Consider the following 25,398-nt stretch of genomic DNA (forward strand, 5'->3'; position numbering starts at 1 on the left):
CTGCTATAAATCATAGCAGGCCATCATAGCTTCTCGGCACGGGGGGTGGTTAACACCCCCCGTGCTTAAGATCGCTGCTATAGGCTGATCAATTCAGATCAGCCAATAGCGGCGATCGGAACCTTTCCGGGTCATCGGTGACCCGATGACCCGGAAAAAAATGGCGGTCGGTGCTGTCCGAGGACGGCACCGACCGCCATTACTGTAAAAAGTAATGTTGATCGCCGTGCCACCGGCCCGATCGCCGTGAACGGCCGGCCGGCCGTTCACGGCGATCGGGCCGGTGGCACGGCGATCAGAGTCCCACAAAATAGTAAATACCTGCCCTGGACCCCTCAGCTAGGTAGCCGAGGGGTCCAGAGCAGGTATTTGTACATTACTCACCTGTCCCGGGCTCCTGATCGGCGGCTTCCGGGTTCGCGGCGTCCTCCGTCATTCCGTTCGGTCTTCGGGTCTTTCCGGCGGTCCTCGTCGTCTTCTTTCGGCTATTTTCGGCTCCAGCCTCGTCATTTTCCGGATTTTGCGCTCTGCTGCCCCCTAGCGGATGATATGTGTAATACAGTTATCAGCAGCTACAGGGATATTCAGAATATAGAAAAAGTGTTTTTTTTTTTTCCCCAATTTTTTTTTTTCTATTTTCCGCACCCTATCGCCGCTGAGTGTTGATTAGCATCGCACGAAAGTGCGCTGCTAATCAGCAACTCCTCCTTTTTGGCGTAGGGTGTTTTTTTTCTATATTCTACTGCCACGGTCTGCTTATAAGTGCCGCACATAAGTGCGGCATTTATCAGCAACTCCTTTGTTGGCGTAGATTTTTTTTATACTTACTGTAAAAAAAACACGTAAAAAACACTACATTACACCACACTACATTGAATAAAGTTTGACACTACACCACTACATACCCCATATACTAGTCCCCATATAAAGATGGCCCCCAGGGTGTTTTCGGTGTCAGAGGGATACGTTATTATTGCCTCCGACACCGAAACAGCCAGTGAGGATGAATGGGGGGATCCTTCTTTCCTCCATTCATCCTCATCATCCAGTGACGTGTCTGGGGGTAGCGTAGCGTACGCTGCCCCCCAGACACGTCTTTTCCGCCAGTACCGTCCCAATAAGAGATGACGGTATGGTGTGAAATTCTACAAACTCTGTGAGAGTACCTCTGGGTACACTTACAGATTTAGGGTACGTGCACACTGCGGAATCGCGACAGATAACCCTTTGTGCATTCCGCAGCTGGCACCCGCCGGCGGACTGATGGAGGCGCGCGTCTCCATCCGTGTCATAGACTCCATGTTATGCACGGGCGGATTCCGTCGTCCATCCAAAGAATGAACACGTTGGACGGAGAGCGGAATCCGCCCGTGCATAGAATGGAGTCTATGACACGGACGGAGACGTGCGCCTGCATCAGTCCGCCGGCGGGTGCCAACTGTGGAATGCACGAAGGGTTATCTGTCGCGATTCCGCAGTGTGCATGTACCCTTAGAGTGTATGTAGGAAGGGACACCCGAATCCAGCCCCAGATGCCCCCTCCCCTCCCATCCTCTGAACAAGTGGGAAGATTGTCCGGGAACTGATCTACCCACTGCTGGATAAAGGTTACCACCACCTGTACGGGATAACTTTTATACCAGCACCCCCTCTTCCGGTCCGTTGCTACCCGAGCTACTGTAGCTTGCGGCACGATCCGAACATATCAGAAGTAGTAATAGAGCCCTAATATTTAGCAGCCATGGAGCGGACCCAGCGCTTCTGGATATGAAGGACCCCGTATCGCACCAGGACAACATTTTCCAGGTGACCTCCCCCACACTGGAGAACAGGAGACCCCAGAAGAAGTGCAGAGTGTGGCATAACAGGGGGATCAGGAAGGACACCATTTCCAGTGTGACGCCTGTCCTGATCACCCCGGCCTCTGCATACTGGATCGCTCCAAGGCGCACCACACGTCACTGGGGTTCTACATTATCTAAATTCTGTCCCTTATTCCTATTTCAGGGGTCACGTTGGTCCGGGGATTATTCTAATCGCCATTATGGAGTCGGGAAGGAATTTTTCCCATTGATGAGGCTACTGTCGTCTGCCTCACGAGGGTTTTTTGCCTTCCTCTGGATCAACACAGGTTGAGTTTGATGGACACCTGTCATTTTCAACCTTATAAACTAATAATTGGCCTAATACCCCCAAATAAATTAGAATTGTCCCTTTTTCCCAGCTAAATAGGTATGGCCGCCATTCCCATTAGAGGATGCCATGATGCAATTACAAAGCCTCTGTGCGGCCAGGACAGTAGAAACCCCCCACAAGTGACCCCATTCTGGAAACTACACCCGATAAGGAATCTAACAAGGGGGGCAGCGGGGATATGGCCCCCAAGTGACGGCCACATTTGGGACGTGAAAATGAAAAAAATGGTATTTTTTATTTTCTCGGCACATGTTCTACGTAAGTGCCTGTCACCAGTGGGGTCCATATGCTCACTGCACCCCTTGTTAGATTCCTTATGGGGTGTAGTTTCCAGAATGGGGTCACTTGTCGGGGGTTTCTACTGTCCTGGCAGCACAGGAGCTTTGTAATTGCGACATGGCCTCCATCCTCCATTCCAGCCTCTAAATGGCGCTCTGTCCCTTTGGTGGCTTGCCCTGTGCCCATATGGCACATTATGCCCACATATGGGGTATTTTCGTAATCAGGGGAAACTACCCTACACGTTTTGTGTTAATTTTCTTTTTTAACCCCTTGTGGAAATGGAAAAAATCAAGGCTAGACCAACATTTAGTGTGATTTTTGTAAAATTTTTACTCTAAATCATTAATCTTGTCATGATTTTTTCATTTTCACAAGGGACTAAAAGATTAAAAAAAACCACTAAATGTGTAGAGCAATTTTCCCTGAGTACGGAAATACCCCACTTGTGTACATAAAGCGCCATTCGGGTGCAGGGTAAGCCTCCGAAGGGAAGGAGCGCCATTTCGTTTTTGAAGGCTGGATTTGGATGGAATGGATTTTAAGGGGCCATGTTGCATTCAAAAGGCCTCTGTGTTGCCAAGACAGTTGAACCCCCCCACAAGTGACCCCATTATGGAAACTACACCCCTCAAGGAATGTAACAAGGGGTGTAGTGAGCATATGGACCCCACTGGTGACGGGCACAAATGTGGAACAATGTGGCGTGAAAATGAAATATTACATTTTTTACACTATAATGTTGGTTTAGCCTTGAATTTATCATTTTCACAAGGGGTTAAAAGAGAAAAAAACACACAATATGTGTAGAGCAATTTCCCCCGAGTCCGTAAATACCCCACATGTGGACATAAAGCGCCATGTGGGCGCAGGGCAAGCCTCCAAAGGGAAGGAGCGCCATTTGGATTTTGGAGGTTGGATTTGGCTAGAATGGATGATGAACGCCATGTCGCATTTACAGAGCCCTCGTGCTGCCAAAACACTGGAAACCCCCCACAAGTGACCCCATTCTGGAAACTGCACCCCTCAAGGAATCTAACAAGGGGTGCAGTGAGGATATGGACCCCTTGATGACGGGCACATTTGTGCCATGAAAGTGAAAAAATGAAATTTTTTACTTTTACGTCACATTGTTCCACATTTGTGCCCGTCACTAGTGGGGTCCATATGCTCACTGTGCCCCTTGTTAGATTCCTTGAGGGGTGTAGTTTCCAGAATGGGGTCACATGTGGGGGGTTTCCAGTGTCTTGGCAGCACGAGGGCTCTGTAAATGCGACATGGCCCTTGAAATCCTTTCCAGTGAAATTCAGCTTCCAAAAGCCAACTGGCGCTCCTTCCCTTTGGAGGCTCGTCCTGCGCCCCCTTGGCACTTTATCGCCACATGTGGGGTATTTCCGTACTCGGGAGAAACTGCGCTACACATTTTGTGTCTTTTTTTTCCTCTTATCCCTTTAAGAAAATGAAAAATTGAAGGCTAGAACAACGTTTTAGTGTAAAAAATAAATTTTTCTTTTTTCACGCCATATTGTTCGGAAAAATCTGTGAAGCACCTGTGGGGTCCAAATGCTCACAGCACCCCTTGTTACATTCCTTGAGGGGTGTAGTTTTCTAAATGGTGTCCCTTTAGGGGTGTTTTTTAGGTTTTGGCACCCCAGAGCCTCTGCCAACCTGAAGTGGTACAGTCAGAAATGACCAAATATAACGGAGGCGTTGAAATTCACTAGGCGCTCCTTTGTATCTGAGGCTTGTGGTTGCGTCAAATAGCGCAATAGGGCCACATATGGGGTATTTCTATAAACTGCAGAAACGGGGCAATAATTATTTGGGTGCATTTCTCTGGTAATAGGTTTATAATTATGAAAAATATTGGATTACAATAAAATCTCTGCACAGAAAATTAAAATTTTCAAATTTCTTACACACTTAGCTTTTATTTCTGTGACTCCCCTAAAGGGTTAAAACACTTTATGGATATGCTTTTGCAGAGTTTGGGGGGTGCAGTTTCTGAAATGGGGTGCTTTGTGGGGCTTTCTAACATACAGGCCCCTCAAATACACTTTAAACCTGAACAGGTCCCTAAAAATATCTGATTTTGAAATTTTACTGAAAATTTGGAAATTTGCTGCTAATGTTTTAAGCTTCCTATTGTCTAAAAAAAATTAAAGATCGTTTAATAAATGCCGCCAACATAAAGTAGACATGTTGCTAATGCTATTTAATATATAATTTATGTGGTATAACCGCTTTCTGTATACGCAAAAAAGTTTCAAAGTTGGAAAAATGCAGTTTTTCACATTTTTTCACATTATTTGGGTTTTTTTCATTAAGATTTGTTATGATTATCGACTCCAATTTACCAGAAATGTAAAGTACAATATGTCACGAGAAAACAATCTCAGAATCAGCCGGATAGGTAAAAGCATCCCGAAGTTATTAATGACTAAAGTGACACTGGTCATATTCATAAAATTTGTCTCTGTCATTAAGGCCATTTCAGGCTCTGTCCTTAAGGGGTTAAGGCCATTTCAGGCCCGGTCCTTAAGGGGTTAACAGGATTTATTCAGTTATATTCTTTCTCACTGTTTTTACCTCACACACACACACATTGGTTTATTTTATCTCACAACACACTGACTGGACTCCACACAAGATCCTTCAGTGCCCCCCTCTTACAGCACAGCTCTCACTGTTAACTTCCTTACTGCTGGACAACTTGCAATGTTGTGTGCTGGCACTACTGGCTTTCTCTAACTGCCAGACAGAGGTTATTCATTAACCCTTTAAAGTGGCAGATATTCTTACCCTGGAACATATGTCCCTTTTCATAGACATTGATAGACTAAAAAGAAAAAGAGAGAGATGAAATAACCGTGTTTCCTTTTTCCTATACTGCTCAGGAGTCTGTGACTGTTCTGTTGTTTTTTGGTGCCTCTTGCCCAGGTACGAACTGATTGGTGGAATGTCAGTGGTGGGCTGGGTAAGAGATGAGGTGTAACAACTTGCCTGATAACAGAAGAGACCAAGTTCATGTGACTTTGGTCTCAGAAGGGAGGAGGACTGTATGGACCAGGAAGTGAGGATTCTTTGCAGCTTCAGGCTAGGTTCACACTATGTAACTGTGCGGCTGTATTTTTTATGCGGCTGTAAATGTGCGGATGAAACTATGGCCGTGGGAAAAAATAGACATGCGGCTGAAAACATACGGTCATTTACTTGGAAATCTGGTTCAACTAAAAATAACAAATAAAATCTTTAGAAAGTGATGCAAACACCTCTGGAATGCATCTGGGAAAGCAGGGAACACAGTTTACATGAATTGCTATTACCGGGGTTTGCGATCCTCTGCAGTATGCCGATGTCTCTCATGGTTAATATATTGAATTAATAAAACACATTTTCTTTGTAATAAAGTCCCTTTCGTTGTTCAATAATTTAATTCTAACGAATCCATCATTTTGCAATTAAATATACTGTTAACCCCTTGCCGCAAAATGACGTTCCTGGAACGTCATGTAAAGCAGGTAGTTCCCGCAACATGACGTTCCAGGAACGTCATGGCTTCCCTGCCTCCCCCCGCTTTCCCTATAGAAGATCGGGCAGCAGGAGGATGCTATGTCACACAGCATCCCCCTGCTGCCTCTGCCCGGAGGGGAGCCGCGCTCCCCCCGGGCAGTTAACCCCATAAACGCCGCGGTCAATGCGACCGCAGCGTCTATGGGGAGATCGGGCGATCGGGCGGCGGGGGGAGGCTGCAGCACGTTGCCTCCCCCTACCGCCACAACTAGTATGTCCCCCGGCCCCTCCCCTTGTCCCCCGATACCGGAGATCACCGCTATTACCGTTATAGCGGTGATCTCCGGTACCGGGAATTACCGGCGCCGCCGAGAGCTTTCATCTCCCCCCACCGTGAATCCACGGTGGGGGGAGATGAAAAATGTCCCCTCAGACCCCAGATCAGCCCCCCGATCAGACCCCAGATCCCCGTACCCGGGCGGCCATCAGATCCAAGATGGTCGCCCCCATCCCTGCGATGTTTGTTCGCAGGGATGGATATAAAATAATGATCAAAGCCCCATGCTCTCCGCCACCGGAGGTAGCGGAGAGCATGGGGCAGTGATCGGGGACCCCCCCGTGTGGTCCCGGAGCAGGCGATCGGCGGTATATACTATATACCGCCGATCGCCTGTTCCCAGTGCTGCCCGGCACTTTTTATCCCCTGTCACCATAAATCATTGGTGACAGGGGATAAAAAGTGTCACCGTGCCCCCCCCCAAGTCGCCCCCCACCCCCCAGTCACCCCCGTCCCCCAGTCACCCCCCCTTCCCCATATACTCACCGGATCCTGGAGCTCCGTCCTCCTCGAAGTCCTGACTGCTTCTGATGTGCGCATGCGCATCAGAAGCAGTTAGCTCTGAAAATTTAAAGTGACAGAGACCAATTTGGTCTCTGTCACTAAACTATGATTACTGTGATAGAAAATATCACAGTAATCATAGTAATACAGTGAAAATGAAAGTGAAAAAAGAACAAGTGAAAAAGTGTAAATGTGAAAAAGTGAAAAACATACAAACAAAATAAAACACACTTTTTATTATAGTAATAATTGCGGTTTACTCCCAGATTACCCGTAACCACCGCAGGTTGCCCGTATCCGCCCCAGTTTGCCCGTAACCGCTGCAGGTAGCCCGTAAACACGCCAGATTACATGTAACCACCGCACGTTGCCCATAACCACCACATCTTGACCGTAACCACCCCAAATTGCCAGTGACCCCCTCCAGATTGCCCGTAACTACCGCACGCTGCCTCTGACCACCGCACATTGCCTCTGACCACCGCACGTTGCCCCTAACCACCGCACGTTGCCTCTAACCACCGCACGTTGCCCCTGACCACCGCAGGTTGCCCCTGACCACCGCACGTTGCCCCTAACCACCGCACGTTGCCCCTAACCACCGCACGTTGCCCCTGACCACCGCACGTTGCCCCTGACCACCGCACGTTGCCCCTGACCACCGCACGTTGCCCCTGACCACCGCACCCAAATTACAGGTATCCATCCCAGATTACCTATAAGCACTTCAGTTTATCCATTACCACCCCACGTTGCCCGTTACCACCCCACGTTGCCCATAACCACCCCGCGTTGCCCGTAACCACCCCACGTTGCCCGTAACCACCCCACATTGCCCGTAACCACCCCAGATTCTCTGTAACCACCCCAGGTTGCCCATAACCACCCCAGGTTGCCCATAACCACCCCAGGTTGCCCGTGACCACCCCAGGTTGCCCGTGACCACCCCAGGTTGCCCGTGACCACCCCAGGTTGCCCGTGACCACCCCACATTACCTGTAATCTCATTTTTTATTGTATTTTAGTAACTGCGCTATTCTAATAACTATTACTAGCTGCGGTTTTGCTCCAGCAAATTGGCGCTCTCTTCCTTCTGAGCCCTGCTGTGTGCCCATACAGTGGTTTATGCCCACATATGGGGTACCGTTGTACTCAGGAGAACCTGCGTTACAGATTTTGGGGTACGTTTTCTCTCCTGTTCCTCGTGAAATTAAGAAATTTTTAACTAAACAAACATATTATTGGAAAAATTCGAGTTTTTCATTTTTACTGTCTTATTTTGAATACTTTCCTCTAATACCTGTGGGGTCAAACCGCTCACTGCACCCCAAGATGAATTCTTTCAGGGGTGTACTTTCCTAAATGGGGTGACTTTTGCTGGGGTTCTATTCTTCTGACACTACAGGGGCTCTGCAAACGCACCTGGCACTCAGAAACTTCTTCGTAAAAATCTGCACTGAAAATGCTAATTGGCGCTCCTTCCCCTCTGAGCCCGGCTGGGTGCCCATACAGTGGTTTATGCACACATATGGGGTATCGTTCTACTCAGGAGAACCTGCGTTACAGATTTGGGCATGCAGCTTCTCCCCTGTTCCTAGTGAAATTGAGAAATTTCAAACTAAACGAACATATTATTGGAAAAATTCTAGTTTTTCAATTTTACTGTCTTATTTTGAATACTTTCCTCTAATACCTTTGGGGTCAAAATGGTCACCACACCCCAAGATGAATTCTTTGAGGGGTGTACTTTCCAAAATGGGTGGACTTTTGGGGGGGTTCTCTTCTGCGGACACTACAGGGGCTCTGCAAACACACCTGGCGCTCAGAAACTTCTTCAGCAAAATCTGAACTGAAAATGCTAATTTGCGCTCCCTTCTTTCTGAGCCCTCCTGTGTGGCGATACAGTGGTTTATGCCCACATATGGGGTACCGTTGTATTCAGGAGAACCTTCTTTATAAATTTGGGGGTACTTTTTTTCTCTTGTTCCTCGTGAAATTGAGAAATTTCAAACTAAACAAACATATTATAGGAAAAATTCAAGTTTTTCATTTTTACTGTCTAATTTTAAATACTTTCCTCTAATACCTGTGGGGTCAAAATGGTCACCACACACCAAGATGAATTCTTTCAGGGGTGTACTTTCCTAAATGGGGTGACTTTTGCTGGGGTTCTATTCTTCTGACACTACAGGGGCTCTGCAAACGCACCTGGCACTCAGAAACTTCTTTGTAAAAATCTGCACTGAAAATGCTAATTGGCGCTCCTTCCCCTCTGAGCCCGGCTGGGTGCCCATACAGTGGTTTATGCACACATATGGGGTATCGTTCTACTCAGGAGAACCTGCGTTACAGATTTGGGCATGCAGCTTCTCCCCTGTTCCTAGTGAAATTGAGAAATTTCAAACTAAACGAACATATTATTGGAAAAATTCTAGTTTTTCAATTTTACTGTCTTATTTTGAATACTTTCCTCTAATACCTTTGGGGTCAAAATGGTCACCACACCCCAAGATGAATTCTTTGAGGGGTGTACTTTCCAAAATGGGTGGACTTTTGGGGGGGTTCTCTTCTGCGGACACTACAGGGGCTCTGCAAACACACCTGGCGCTCAGAAACTTCTTCAGCAAAATCTGAACTGAAAATGCTAATTTGCGCTCCCTTCTTTCTGAGCCCTCCTGTGTGGCGATACAGTGGTTTATGCCCACATATGGGGTACCGTTGTATTCAGGAGAACCTTCTTTACAAATTTGGGGGTACTTTTTTTCTCTTGTTCCTCGTGAAATTGAGAAATTTCAAACTAAACAAACATATTATAGGAAAAATTCAAGTTTTTCATTTTTACTGTCTAATTTTAAATACTTTCCTCTAATACCTGTGGGGTCAAAATGGTCACCACACACCAAGATGAATTCTTTGAGGGGTGCACTTTCCAAAATGGGGTGACTTTTGGGGGGTTTCTCTTCTGCGGACACTACAGGGGCGCTGCAAATGCACCTGGCGCTCAGAAACTTCTTCAGCAAAATCTGCATTGAAAAAGCTAATTGGCGCTCCTTTACTTCTGAGCCCTGCTGTGTGCCCATACAGTGGTTTACGCCCACATATGGGGTACCGTTGTATTCAGGAGAACCTTCTTTACAAATTTTGTGGTACTTTTTTTCTCTTGTTCCTCGTGAAATTGAAAAATTTCAAACTAAACAAACATATTATTGGAAAAATTCGTGTTTTTCATTTTTACTGTGTAATTTTGAATACTTTCCTCTAATGCATGTGGGGTCAAAATGCTCATCCTACCCAAAGATGATTTCTTTGAGGGGTGTACTTTCGAAAATGGGGTGACTTTTGGGGGGATTCTATTCTGCGGACACTACAGGGGCTCTGCAAATGCACCTGGCGCTCAGAAACTTCTTCAGCAAAATCTGCATTAAAAAAGCTAATTGGCGCTCCTTTACTTCTGAGCCCGGCTGTGTGCCCATACAGTGGTTTACGCCCACATATGGGGTACCGTTGTACTCAAGAGAACCTGCTTTACAAATTTTGGCATGCTTTTTTTCTCATGTTCCTTTTGAAAATGAGAAACTTTAATCTAAACGTATATATTATTTGAAAATTTAAATTTCGATTTTTTACGGCCTAATTGTGAATACTTTCCTCCAGCCCCTGTAGGGTTAAAATGCTCATTATACCCCTAGATTAATTCTTTAATGTGTCTAGTTTCCAAAATGGGGTCACTTTTGGGGGTTTCCAGTATACAAGCCTTCTAAATCCATTTAAAAAAAGAACTGGTCCCTAAAAAAAAATTAGTTTTGGAAATTTTCACAAAATGTGATAATTTGCTCATAAATTTCTAAGCCCCGTAACACCCTAAAAAAGTAAAATATGTTTCCCAAATTATGCAAGAATAAAGAGGACATATTGGTAATGTGATTTAGTAACTAATTTATGTGCTATGACTTCCTTTTTTAGAAGCAGAGAATTTCAGAAGTTCATAAAATGCAAAATTTTCAAATTTTTCTTGATATTTTGATGTTTTTCACAAAAAATACACAAAGTAGTGACCAAATTTTGCTACTAATATAAAGTGTCATATGTGACGAAAAAACAATCTCAGAATCGCTAGCATACGTTAAAGCATCACTGAGCTATAAGAGCATAAAATGAGACAGGTCAGATTTTGAAAAATGAGCCTGGTCATTAAGGCCAAAACAGGCTTTAGAGGCAAGGGGTTAAAATAAATATATATATAAATAAATGTATATTTATATATATATATTTATTTTTTGACAGTATATTTAACTGCACAATGATGGATTCGTTAGAATTAAATTATTGAACAACAAAAATGATTTTATTTCAACGAAAATGTGTTTTATTAATTAAATATTAATTAGTACAGGAAGCTCCAGTAAGCCGTTAATTCATATTGCCGGCAAAAGAGCTTTCTGTACTAATCATCACTTTACTTTAATTAAAACATCAAATGTTTCTTCTAATTATGTTATCACAATAGCATTATTAGAAGAAACATTTAGAATTATATGTGCGCTCAGCTGATTGGCTGATCGGCTGAGGGCACATATAATTAGCGGGTCCGCAGCACAGTGACTTCATTGTGCTGCGGACCAGCGTAGAGGACACATCGGGGTGAGTATAGAGCTCTCCCCACCCCCTCCCCAGCACTGCACTCCTCCCAGCAAGGAAGGGGGATCACTTAACCCCTTCCTTGCTGGGATGGGTGCAGTCTGACATCAGTCTGGCCCCCAAGGGGTTAAGGGGGATACAATACATCCTCCCTTAACCCCTTGGGGGCCAGACTGTAAGCAGCAATCTGTAAAGATGCTGCATACTGTAAGGAGCACAACACCGCTCACAATGATGGGTGTTGTGCTCCTGTTTGTGTGTTTTTTGTGTGTTTCTCCCTTTTTGTTTTTCAGATATCGGTATCCTGGGGATTACATTGGATTCGGTGGACTACGTCGATGACCAGCGGTTGTTTGTTGTTGTTTTTTTTTTATAAAATGGTCAATGAGGGGTGTGGGGGTGTTTTTATTTGAATAAAAATTTTTTTTAACTTGTGTCTTGTCTTTATTTCTTTACTTTATAGACTTAGTAGTGGAAACCGTCTAATAGACGGAATCCATTACTAAGTTGGGGCCTAGTGTTAGCCGGTATAAAATGGCTCTCACTAACCCCCTATTATTACCCCAGTACCCAATGCCACCAGGGGTACTGGGAAGAGCCGGGTGCCAGTGGTCCCGGAGCGTCAAAATTGGCGCTCCTGGACCAGGCGGCAGCAGGCTGGTAAGATTTAGGCTGGGGAGGGCCTAAAACAATGGCTCTTCCCACCCTGGTGTTACCAGGCTGCTGTCGTTTGGTTTTTAACCCGGCTGGTTATAAAAATAGGGGGGACCCTATGCGTTTTTTTTTTCAAATAAATAAATACTTAAAAAAAAAACGCATAGGGTCCCCCCTATTTTTATAACCAGCCGGGTTAAAAACCAAACGACAGCAGCCTGGTAACAGAATGCACAGAATGCTCTATTGCCGGCAATATGAATTAACGGCTTACTGGAGCTTCCTGTACTAATTAATATTTAACCCCTTAACGACAAAGGGCGTATAGGTGCGCCCTATTACCGGTAAGGGCGTTCAGATCGGGGCCACGCGGCGACCCCGCTCTGAACCGCGGCGGTCCCGGGTGCCGCGTGTAGCCCGGGACCGTAGGTATTAGCGGGCACAGTCTGATCGCCGTGCCCGCTAATACAGTAATCAGATGCAGCTGTCAAACATGACAGCTGCATCCGATTACCGGATCCAGCATCTCCCTGGTGTCTACTGGCGGAGATCGCTCCTCCGGGATGTTATCCCGGAGAAGCCATCTCCGTTTATGAAGCCGGCCGGGGACCGCTCCAAGATGGCGCCGCCCCCGGCTCGGCACTCGTTTGTTTCCGGCTGCAGCAGCCGAAAGCAAACGAGTGCCGATCTCATGAATCTCTGCAGCATATCTATGCTGCAGAGATCTCAATGAAAGATCAAAGTGTATATACTAGAAGTCCCCCAGGGGGGCTTCTAGTATATGTGTAAAAAAAATAAGAAAAGTGTAGTTGTGAATAAAATGCCCCCTCCCCTAATAAAAGTCTGAATCACCCCCCTTTTCCCAGGTTATAAATAAAAGTAAATAAATAAATAAACAAACATGTTTGCTATCGCCGCGTGCGTAATCGTCCGAACTATTAATTAATCACATTCCTGATCTCGTACGGTAAACGGTGTAAGCGCAAAAAAATCGCATCAAATCAAGAAAAATTGTAATAAAAAGCGATCAAAAAGTCGTATATGTGCAATCAAGGTACCGATAGAAAGAACACATCATGGCGCAAAGAATGACACCTGACACAGCCCCATAGACCAAAGGATAAAAGCGCTATAAGCCTGGGAATTGAGCGGTTTTAAGTGACGTATATTTGTTGACAATGGTTTGAATTTTTTACAGGCCATCCGATACAATATAAGTTATACATGTTACATATCGTTTTAATCGTAACGACTTGAGGAACGTGCATAACAAGTCAGTTTTACCCCAGGGCGAATGGCGTAAAAACACATTTCCCCCAAATAAACAAAATGAGGTTTTTTTTTTTCAATTTCACCACACTTTGAATTTATAATATTTATTTATTTATATATTTATTTATTTTAACAGTATATTTAATTGATGGATTCGTTGGAATTAAATTATTGAACAACGAAAGGGACTTTATTACAAAGAAAATGTGTTTTATTAATTTAATATATTAACTATTAGAGGCATCGGCCTGTCAATCCACGGCCGCATGTCCAGACAATGGTCTTGTTCATTTTTTACGGGTCCGTTTATGATAGGGCCGTAGATTCATACATAGTGTGCACTGTGCAGCCGTATATCATATACTTTCCAGCGTACGCATGAACCACCAAAAATACCGCCGCACAATTACAGCCGCAAATACAGCCGCACAGTTACATAGTGTGAACCTAGCCTCAGGGTGTAAATCAGGATATGCTACAGACAAACGGTCCAAATCATGTAATACAAACCTATTAAAACCAAGCTTAGATTATGGGTGGGGATGGGACAGGGTTAACATTTATTAAATGGAGTACCCTTTTAAACACAAACCAGACCCACTTTATAATCTCAGATGCTACAGATGGCATCGTGTTTCTTTATGCCCCTGACACAGAAAAACTGTCACACTATTGATCGCAGTGGCAGGTACTTTGTAGCAGGCTAGACTGTTGTTGAGCCCTGCCGGTGTCTAGGGGTACCCCTCAGGTGCCTGTGCCTTCCTGAACACCAGTCTGTCTACTGGATGATGCTGTACCCTCTATTACCTCTGGAACAATGATCTGTAAATGGGACCTGACGCTGGCTTGGTGGAGGAAATCCAAAGATCTTTAGGGTAGATTGGCTGAGGCCAGGGTAGGGTGGATGGTCCTTCAAAGCTGACTTGGAGCTGAGACATGACAGAAGACAGGGTAGATGAAACGTCCTGCCATTGGCACAAATTGGTGTTGACACTGCTTCTTGAGGACCCTTCTGATTAGTGCTGGCTCTGGTACTGACTACTGACTGCCATGGAGCTGGAACTGTGAAGAATCTTTTCCACAATACCAGCCTGGTCAGTATTCACCTCACCACTGGATCTTACTGGGAGCTGCAACCTTCATCCAAGCCTGTTGAGATCGCCACTACAACAACCCAAGTCATTCCTGAAGGCTGTTAACAAAGATAGCCTGTCAGTTGAACTGTTACCAGAATGCAGCTCAGGCTAGGTCACTCTAAATCTACATAAAAAGCAAAATGTAATATTTGAAATCTAAATTAAATTGGCACCTATATTACACTAGGACAATACAAAGGGTGCCTAAGAATTGACATGTCACTTCATTTTAAGTGTAGCTTTAAAACTTAAGTTTTGGACGCTTCTCCAATTGAAATCAATGGGATTTGAAAACTTTTTTTTTCTGGGGGAAAAAACACATTCTTTTGAGGGTTTTTTTTCTGCAATAGAGCCTATAGTCCCACTATTGTAGCTGCAATCATTTAGCTGTTTTAATGTGGTTCTTTAACCCTTTAAGGACATGGCCCATTTTCGTTTTTACGTTTTCGGTTTTTCCTCCTTGTGTTTAAAAGGTCATAGCACTTGCATTTTTCCACCTAGAAACCCACAGGACCCCTTATTTCTTGCGTCACTAATTGTACTTTGCAATTACAGGCTGAATTTTTGCATAAAGTACACTGCAAAACCAGAAAAAAATTCAAAGTGTGGTGAAATTGAAAAAAAAAACGCATTTCTTTTATTTGGGGGAAATGTGTTTTTACGCCATTCGCCCTGGGGTAAAACTGACTTGTTATGCATGTTCCTCAAGTCGTTACGATTAAAACGATATGTAACATGTATAACTTATATTGTATCTGATGGCCTGTAAAAAATTCAAACCGTTGTTAACCAATATACATTCCTTAAAATCGCTCCATTCCCAGGCTTATAGCGCTTTTATCCTTTGGTCTATGGGGCCGTGCGAGGTGTCATTTTTTGCGCCATGATGTGATCTTTCTATCGGTACCTTGATTGCGCATATACGACTTTTTGATCGCTTTTTATTACATTTTTTCTGGATTTGATGCGACCAAAAATGCGCAATTTTGCACTTTGGGATTTTTTTGCGCTGACGCCGTTTACCGTACGAGATCAGGAATGTGATTAATTAATAGTTCGGGCGATTACGCACGCGGCGATACCAAACATGTTTATTTATTTATTTATTTGTTTACTTTTATTTAAAACCTGGGAAAAGGGGGGTGATTCAGACTTTTATTAGGGGAGGGGGATTTTTACTATTAACAACACGTTTTTTTTTTTTTTACACATATACTAGAAGCCCCCCTGGGGGACTTCTAGTATATACACTTTGATCTCTCATAGAGATCTCTGCAGCATAGATATGCTGCAGAGATCCATGAGATCGGCACTCGTTTGCTTTCGGCTGCTGCAGCCGGAAACAAACGAGTGCCGAGCCGAGGACGGCGCCATCTTGGACGCGTCCCCGGCCGGCATCAGTAACGGAGATCGCTCCTCCGGGACAAGGTCCCGGAGGAGCGATCTCCCCCACTAGACACCAGGGAAACGTTGCGTCCGGTAATCGGAGGCAGCTGTCAACTTTGACAGCTGCCTCCGATTAGCTAATTAGCGGGCACGGCGATCGGACCGTGCCCGCTAATAGCGGCGGTCCCGGGCTACACGCGGCACCCGGGATCGCGGCACTTCAAAGCGGGGCCGCCGCGCGGCCCCGCTTTGAAGTGCTAATGAGGACATAGGACGTACCGGTACGTCCTATGTCCTTAAGAGGTTAAGTTTCATTTAGATATACCCAATCTATGCGCAAAGTTTGGCTAATCTGCTAAACCAAACTTTCAAAAAGTTCTCTCATCTCTTAATATCAACTCCAGTGCACTGAACCACATAATAAGTATAATAATAAAAGGGAAGACTTCAGAAAAACACTGCTGTGGATGAAGGTTATTAAACTACCTTCTTCTTAAAAATAGCAACAGGTTGGATTCATCACTATATACTGTTTTTTTTCCCTTTAACAATAACCTTCTGATATCTATGCTTTGGCCAACTGCAAATCCTCTGAACTATCCAGGGATTAAGTTCAATTTTCAATAAGTTATCTACCAGTTGTTGATGTGAAACTGTATCAAAGGCTTTGCTGAAGTCAAGATAGGCAATATCTGTAACACCACTTTCATACAACATGTTTGTTACAGATGTCATAGAAATCAATGAGATTTGTTTGACATGATTTACCCTCAGTAAAGCCATGATGCTTTGGGTCCTACAGGTTGTTGGTATATAGGTGGAAAATTATACTTTTTGTAGAAGAGTTTCCATCATATTTTTACCATCATTACAATAATAATTACTCCAAGGAACTCCGGTAAGGATATACCTTACATTCAGTTTTTTTTAAGATATTGATTATAAGTATTTTATATATATATATATATATATATATATATATATATATATATATATATATACTAGAAAATGTACCCGGCGCTGCCCGGGTATAAAGTGTCAGTGTGTTAATTAGATTTGTTCTAAGGTGCCCAGGAGGCCAAGCTAAAGGTATTGTTTCAGTTAATCAGTGAAATTAGTGTATACCTGTAGTGCATAGTTGGAGGGGTTCTGTATACCCACAAATGTATAGTTTTTAGGGGTCTCGCAAATCTGTAGTGCATAGTTGGGGGGGCTGTATACCTATAGTGTATAGTTGGGGGGGGTCCTGTATACCTATAGTGTATAGTTGGGGGGTCCTGTATACATGTAATGTGTAGTTTCGGGGCTGTATACCTGTAGTGTATAGTTGAGGGAGGTCCTGTATACCTGCAGTGTACAGTTGGTGAAGGTCCTGTATACCTGTAGTGTATAGTTCGGGGGTCCTGTATACCTGTAGTATATAGTTGGTGCTGTATACCTGTAATGTATAGTTGGTGGAGGTCTTGTATACCTGTAGTTTATAGTTTGAGGGTCCTGGATACCTGTAGTGTATAATTGGTGGAAGTCTTGTATACCTGTAGTATATAGTTCGGGGGTCCTGTATACATGTAGTGCATAGTTTGAAGGTCCTGTATAACTGTAGTATAGAGTTGGTGGAGGTCCTGTATACCTGTAGTGTATAGTTTGGGGTCCTATATACCTGTAGTATATAGTTGGTGGAGTTCATGTATACCTGTAGTATATAGCTTTGGGGTCCTGTATACCTGTAGTATAGAGTTGGTGAAGGTGCTCTATACCTGTAGTATATAGTTGGTGGAGTTCCTGTATACCTGTAGGGTATAGTTTTGGGGTCCTGTATACCTGTAGTGTATAGTTTGGGGTCCTGTATACCTGTAGTATATAGTTGGTGGAGGTCCTGTATACCTGAAGTATATAGTTGGTGGAGGTCCTGTATACCTGTAGTGTATAGGTTTGGGGTCCTGTATACCTGTAGTGTAAAGTTTGGGGTCCTGTATACCTGTAGTATATAGTTGGTGGAGGTCCCGTGCACCTGTAGTGTATAGTTTTGGGGTCCTGTATACCTGTAGTGTCCTGTATACCTGCAGGGCCGTATTTACCATTAGGTACCCATGGTCTGGTGCGTAGGGTAGCACCTTGCAGAGGGGCAGTACCCTCCCGTTCAGACTTGCCAGAAAATCTGGTGTCTTTTCGAGGGGGGTATGGCGGTATTGGTCAGGTCTGGTATAGCGGTGTTATCCAGTCACAGTTTGGCGGTATTGGTCAGGTCTGGTATGGCAGTATTATTTAATCACAGTGTGTTGGTATTGGTCATGTCTGGTATGGCGGTGTTATCCAGTCACAGTATGGCGGTATTTGTCAGGTCTGGTGTGGCGGTGTTCTCCAGTCACAATGTGGCGGTATTGGTCAGGTCTGGTATAGTGGTGGTATCCAGTCACAGTATGGCGGTATTGGTCAGATGTGGTATGGCAGTGTTATCCAGTCACAGTATGGCAGTATTGGTCAGGTCTGGTATGGCAGTGTTATCCAGTCATAGTATGGCGGTATTGGTCAGGTCTGGCAGTGTTATCCAGTCACAGTATGGCGGTATTGGTCAGGTGTGGTATGACAGTGTTATCCAGTTACAGTATGGCGGTATTGGTCAGGTCTGGTATAGCAGTTTTTTCCAGTCATAGTATGGTGGTATTGGTCAGGTGTGTTATGATAGTGTTACCCAGTCACAGTATGGTACTATTGGTCAGGTCTGGTGTGGCGGTGTTATCCAGTCACGGTATGGTGGTATTGGTCAGGTCTGGTATAGCGGTGTTATCCAGTCACAGTATGGCGGTATTGGTCAGGTCTGATATGATGGTGTTATCCAGTCACGGTATGGTGGTATTGGTCAGGTCTGGTATGGCGGTGTTATCCAGACACAGTGTGGCAGTATTGGTCAGGTCTGATATGGCAGTGTTATCCAGTCACAGTATGGCGGTATTGGTCAGGTCTGGTATGGCAGTGTTATCCAGTCACAGTATGGCGGTATTGGTCAGGTCTGGTGTGGCAATGTTACCCAGTCACAGTTTGGTATACCTGTAGTGCCCTGTATATACATGTACTGTATAGATGGAGTAGGGGGTCCTGTATACATGTACTGTATGGATGGAGTAGGGGTCCTGTATATACATGTACTGTATAGATGGAGTAGGGGGTCCTGTATATACATGTACTGTATAGATGGAGTAGGGGGTCCTGTATATACATGTACTGTATAGATGGAGTAGGGGGCCCTGTATACATGTACAGTATAGATGGAGTAGGGGGCCCTGTATATACATGTACTGTATAGATGGAGTAGGGGGTCCTGTATACATGTACTGTATAGATGGAGTAGGGGGCCCTGTATACATGTACTGTATAGATGGAGTAGGGGGCCCTGTATACATGTACTGTATAGATGGAGTAGGGGGCCCTGTATATACATGTACTGTATAGATGGAGTAGGGGGCCCTGTATATACATGTACTGTATAGATGGAGTAGGGGGCCCTGTATACATGTACAGTATAGATGGAGTAGGGGTTCCTGTATACATGTACTGTATAGATGGAGTAGGGGGCCCTGTATATACATGTATAGTATAAATGGAGTAGGGGGTCCTGTATATACATGTACTGTATAGATGGAGTAGGGGCTCCTGTATACATGTACTGTATAGATGGAGTAGGGGGCCCTGTATACCTGTAGTGCCCTGTATATACATGTACTGTATAGATGGAGTAGGGGGTCCTGTATACATGTACTGTATAAATGGAGTAGGGGGTCCTGCATTTGATTTACATGGGGGTACTTAAAAACAGTCTTGCATAAATTTGGCTTCTCATTTTTATTCTTGTCTTTCAAAATGTTCCTTTATACTCACCCATCAAGAAGGGTTTATACCTCTGGTGCGCTGTCATCCCCCTTCCAGATTATAAATGCCACCAGACAGGGGTGCCTACTTTTACACCTCATGCTTGTGATTGTCACAGACCCATTTGGCCAGTGCATAAAGTCATCCCGCTTTTTTTTTTTTTTTTGCATGTTAGATCATTTTACAACTTTTTGGGTAGGCAGCATCTGTAATTTTTTTTAAACCAAAAAATATCTACCTTTTCTTCAAACCTTTAGTATCAATATCTTACCTGCTTATTATATGTCTCAATCAAGGTCATGGTAAAGGTCAAGAATTTACATGTATAGAGTTGTTTGATGACAGCTAGGAATATTTTATGGCAGCACAGACTAGTCTTTATCTTATTATTTCACACAAATACATAAATACACAATCATTTATATTTGTCCCTAATTTCCAAGTTTCATAAATCATATGAACCATTTCTTTACTCTTTACAAGGCCACCAATTAGCATTGAAATCAATACAGCTTTTTAGATGTAAACATAGGGTCATGTCACCACAGATAAATTATTTAACTAGTCAACAAAAACTCCTTCAGGCATTTTATTTAAGTTTTTTTTTTTTTTTAACAACCAAACAGTTAAAAGAGCAAACAACATTAGATACCATTCTCTGCTAAATACTTTTCACTCAAGAAACTTCTATTGCTAAGTACACTGATATTATTTTATCAAGCTCGAAAAAAAAAAAAATAGTTCACAAACAGATTGTGTTTGACAAATTACTGACCATTTATACATGTTTTTATGGTGGTCACTTTGGCCTAGGAGCTTTAGGCTAGTCTGTGGACTGTTTTATGACAGCAGTATAGCATTCTGGCACAAGTCTTATACTGACAGACAATCTCTTATATAGCCAAAACTCCTCACAGTTACTCTTACATACCTTGGGCATGTAATGCATCTGGAGGTGCATCTGTTCTGCATATGTCTATTCAGACCTTGGCACGGTACTCGGTTTGTGGTATGTGGCCGAGGCTGTGCTCTTAGTCATGGTTTTGTGTTTGCAGTCTATGTTTTATTTGCACTTCTCTAAACAGTAAACAGACCTCTACTCCTTCTGCTCTGTTGGTTGAATTCTTACCACACCCATTTCTTCCCTGCTAGTTCCCTCTGGCCATTTAACAGTTAACCTCTGTCTTGCTTAGGAGATTGACATCTTGTTTTTCCATTCTTTCTTGCTGTTTCTGTTTCTTCGTGTGTATAGTCCAAACACATCCTGGACCAGGTCCCTGATCTTGAGTGTATGATTACACTGATATCCACACTGGCTATTAGACTAGTTTTTCTAGTGTGCAAGCATCTCCCTATCTTTTTCTATATTGTTACCTGGCTTACCTGACCTTGGCTCTGTTACCTGACTATTCTTTTGAATCCTCTATTTGTATGTTGCTGGCCATTTGGTTTGATCACATCCTGTTGACTTCCCCTTGTATGTAAGTTTGTCTTGTACTTTTTTTTTTGTAATCACCGTATTGCAAGTAGAGACTTTGTCCCTGTTTGCCTGCAGTTGCCTTGGACTATTGAAACAAGTAGGCAGGGTCAGTTGGTAGGACAAGATTAGGACTTACTGTCTTTAGCCTCCCCCCCCCCCCCCCTTCTTAGGCTATCCTTTTTATGGTTGTGTCACTTATCCAAGTGGCAGAACAGCAATGCAATCATCAGATGCCTATGGGTTTCCATGGCACCAGGGGCCTTCTACAGGCCCCTAAGTCTGCATTGTATATGCCTCTATACAGCTATGGCAGAGGCATATAAAGTAGTAGTGCAGTGTATTATATAAGTGATTTGAGTATTACAAGTTAAAGGGGTTATCCAGGCTAAGGGCTGGTTAGCAGGGTTAGTGAGTGCTGATCTTCTAGATCAGCGATCGCTTACAGTGCCTATTACATGGCTCAATTATCGTGCGGTAAGGGCTGCACGAGCATACAGTAGTTTGCAATGCCCATTCAGCTATTGCTCACCAGTCAAGGCTCCCCTGCTATCTTACTGCCATTTCCCTGATAACAGCAGCTGTTACTGAAGCCATATATAGAATGATAGGCCACTCACTGTAGGTAACCACTGGCTAAGGCACAGTCCCATGTCAGCCAGTGATTGACTGAGCGGCCTGTCACTTCCGAGATGTCTTGAGAAGCATCAACAGTATCTGTAGTCACCAGAAAACATGGACAAAGGCAGCAAGACACCAGGGGAACCTAAAAGTAAAATCATCAGCTTTTACCTGTGTATCACTAGCAATGTCACCTGTACGCATAGGAATGCACAGTTGGCGGTTATTGATTTTAAAACTTGCTGAAAGACAGCGATCAGTCGATGATTGTCTCCTTGGCCTGATTTGTCACATATTCACTCCGTGTAGTAGGAAACAGCATGACTCCTGTAGCTCACAGGCAGGACACCAAAGCAGTCACTGACTGTCTAAGCAGACAGGACTATGCAGGAAGGCGGAAGAAACAGAAGACTGGCGGCTGTCAGAGAGTTGGTGATGCTGTGCTGCGAGGGCATAAAGATGGGTAAATAAATATACATTCTGGTTAGAAACTTTTGTGGGTGCTGGTTTGACCAATCGCTTTTGTGTGGAACGTGCACACAGAGTGACAAGTAGGAGAAGGGTGGTGGGAGATGCGCCCTGTACTATAATCTCCAAAATGCAATACTATAAGGATAAGGATTGGATCATCAGAAAGGCTGAAGAAATGTGGGCAAAAACATACTAAGAGCAGAACCTTGGAATTTTAGAAATAAGGGAAGTTTTCAGAATACACAAATTTATGGAGGAAGTTTTGGGGCAAAGAAGGTGTGGACACCTGAGAAGGGATTGTAATAAACAGAGATGAGCGAATCGTTCAAGGTTCGGGTTCGTGTGAACCTGAACTCTCGGCTTATGATTCCCGCTGTCTGACCGCTCCATGGAGAGGGTGTATACAACCTTGAGGACAGCCTGGAAAACTGGTATACAGCCATAGCCATAGGCTGTATCCCAGTTTTCTAGGCGGTCCTCAGGCTGTATCCACCCTCTCCATGGAGCGGGCAGACAGCGGGAATCATAAGCCGAGAGTTCAGGTTCATACGAACCCGAACCTTGGCCGGTTCGCTCATCCCTAGTAATAAATCATATGAACCTTTTTGTTTAGTCTTTACAAGGTCATCAATGAGCACTGAATCCAATACACTTTTTTAGGTGTAAACATGGGGCTTTGTCACCACAGATAATGATTTAACTAGTCAACAAATGAGAACTCCTTCAGGCCTTTTATTTAAGTTTTCTTTTTTTTAAAGAGCAAAAATTAGACACCATTCTTTGCTAAATACTCTTCACTCAGATTGTTATCTAGGAGGTGGAACATTTAGTGTATTCTTGGGAGTTGATAGGTGTTTGTTTGTTTGTTTATTTTCCTTTCTTTCCAGACTGCTGGTGGGGTGGGGGTGCGGGGGGCTGGTGAGGTAATGAAGAGATCAGAAGGTATATAAATAGAGATGAGCGAACTGGGTTCGGGTTTGAGTCGACCCGAACCCGAACGTTCGGTATTTGATTAGCTGGGGCTGATGAACTTGGATAAAGCTCTAAGGTTGTCTGGAAAACATGGATACAACCAATGACTATATCCATGTTTTCCACATAGCCTCAGGGCTTTATCCAAGTTCAGCAGCCACCGCTAATCAAATGCCGAAAGTTCGGGTTCGGATCGACACGAGCATGCTCCAGGTTCGCTCATCTCTATATATAAACAAGGAGTGAATATGGTAAAAGTAAGAGATGTAAACAGAAGTTGGGATTGGTGGTACAGCAGTATATATACTAATATAAAGGAGGGGAAAATAACCCCCAGACAGGAGTAAGTAGTACCAGTAGGAAGCAAAGCGAATGAGTAGGTCGGAGTTACGGTCGAGGCAAAAGGTGACTAAAAGGATGTAAGAATGGTGATTGGTGGTACCTGATGGAGATTAATAATAGCTGGTGCGCAATAATACAATAAAAATTTAAGCACAAAATAGAGAAGCTTCAAAATGTATGTACTTTACTAGGGACCTGCTTGGCTCATAGGGTTCCATTATATATGGACCTATAGATTTGAGTTTGAAATCCAGTGAACCTGCTGATATGTGCCACCTGCTATTTACCTCCGGGTTCCAGGTCTGTACTTCATATTCCTGAGGGCTCCGGTATAGCGACATTTTCCACTAATTGCTAATATGCTAATGAGTGGTCCTGGATCATTTGGGGCGTTCACCATGCTCCCGGAGCATCCACTCGGACAGCCTAGCCCGCCTCCTCCTGGCCTGCCCCACTATGCATATTCAAATATGCATAGCTAGGCCGCTTGTTACGGCGCATGTGCAGGGAGCAGCCCGTTACAAGCGGCCCAGCTATTCATATATGAATATGCATAGTGGGGCGAGCCGGGACAAGGCAGGCTAGGCGGCCCAAGCGGGTGCTCCAGGAGCATGGGGAATGCCCCAAATGCTTCAGGACCGCTCATTACCATATTAGCAATTAGCGGCAAACGTGGCTATACCGGACCCCTCAGAAATATGAAGTACAGCCCTGGAATCCGGAGGTAAATAGCGGGTGGCACATATCAGCAGGTTCACTGGCCCGAACCTTCTGATAATGCCACTTTAAGTGCCCTACATGGTCCACAGTTAAGTGGAAATTGTTGAGACCCTTTGGATGGGAGCTGGGAAGAGCCGGGGTCCACACTGGGACTACCTGTCGGTGGCTCAAGGAGGGGCCTTGGGCTCTGGCCTGGGTAAAGATTAAATATGAATGAGAGGCTAAAAGTGATATAGAAAGAGGATATAATAAAAGAATGTGGATGAGTGAAAAGGGATATCGGCAGAGAATTAAAGTAGAATATGGCAAGGAGAAGGGTGTCAGAGTTAAAGGTAGTATAGTACAGTTCAGTTCAGTATGGTAATAAATTAAAGGGTAAAAAAGGCCAGAGAAACCAGACCTGCTTCTGGGAACTGACAAATTATAATGGCTGGATAACCATACCTGGGATAGCAATTTGATATACTCAAGTTATATACTTGAGTGATGTAAAGCTATGTCAATACCTCTGATCCCGCAAGGGGATGATGTAATTGTTTTGTCTTTTTTGGAATATAAAGAAATTTAAAAGAGGGGGGTGGGGTGGGGGGGTGTATACACTCTTTATTTTGCTCCCCCACCCCTTGTCTGCAAAGGAATTTTACATTTGGTAGGAGGTCCCCTTTAATTTTAAACTGATTACTATGGTATCTAAACCAAATTTATACACAGTTCTCACAGTCAAGTTTTTAAAGATCAAAGTGATATATAAATGAAATAAAGATATGTTTTGCCCTCTGTAAGATCAGAATTGTTCCCTCCATTAGCCTATCTTAGTGTTCCAAGCACAACTGAGTCCTTTGAATCACAACACAGTCCTGTGTAAATCACTTTCACTAAATATATATCGCTGTCAGAAGGTAATCTTATTTATTACAGAACCACGGTTTCTCTATTATAGTGATGTGATAATAGTATTTTGCTGTACTTAACAAACAATAGAAAACCTGTGTCTAGTCTTTTGTCGGAGACTG

The sequence above is a fragment of the Dendropsophus ebraccatus genome, chromosome 6 (genome assembly GCF_027789765.1).
Source record: "Dendropsophus ebraccatus isolate aDenEbr1 chromosome 6, aDenEbr1.pat, whole genome shotgun sequence".
Taxonomy (NCBI): Eukaryota; Metazoa; Chordata; class Amphibia; order Anura; family Hylidae; genus Dendropsophus; species Dendropsophus ebraccatus.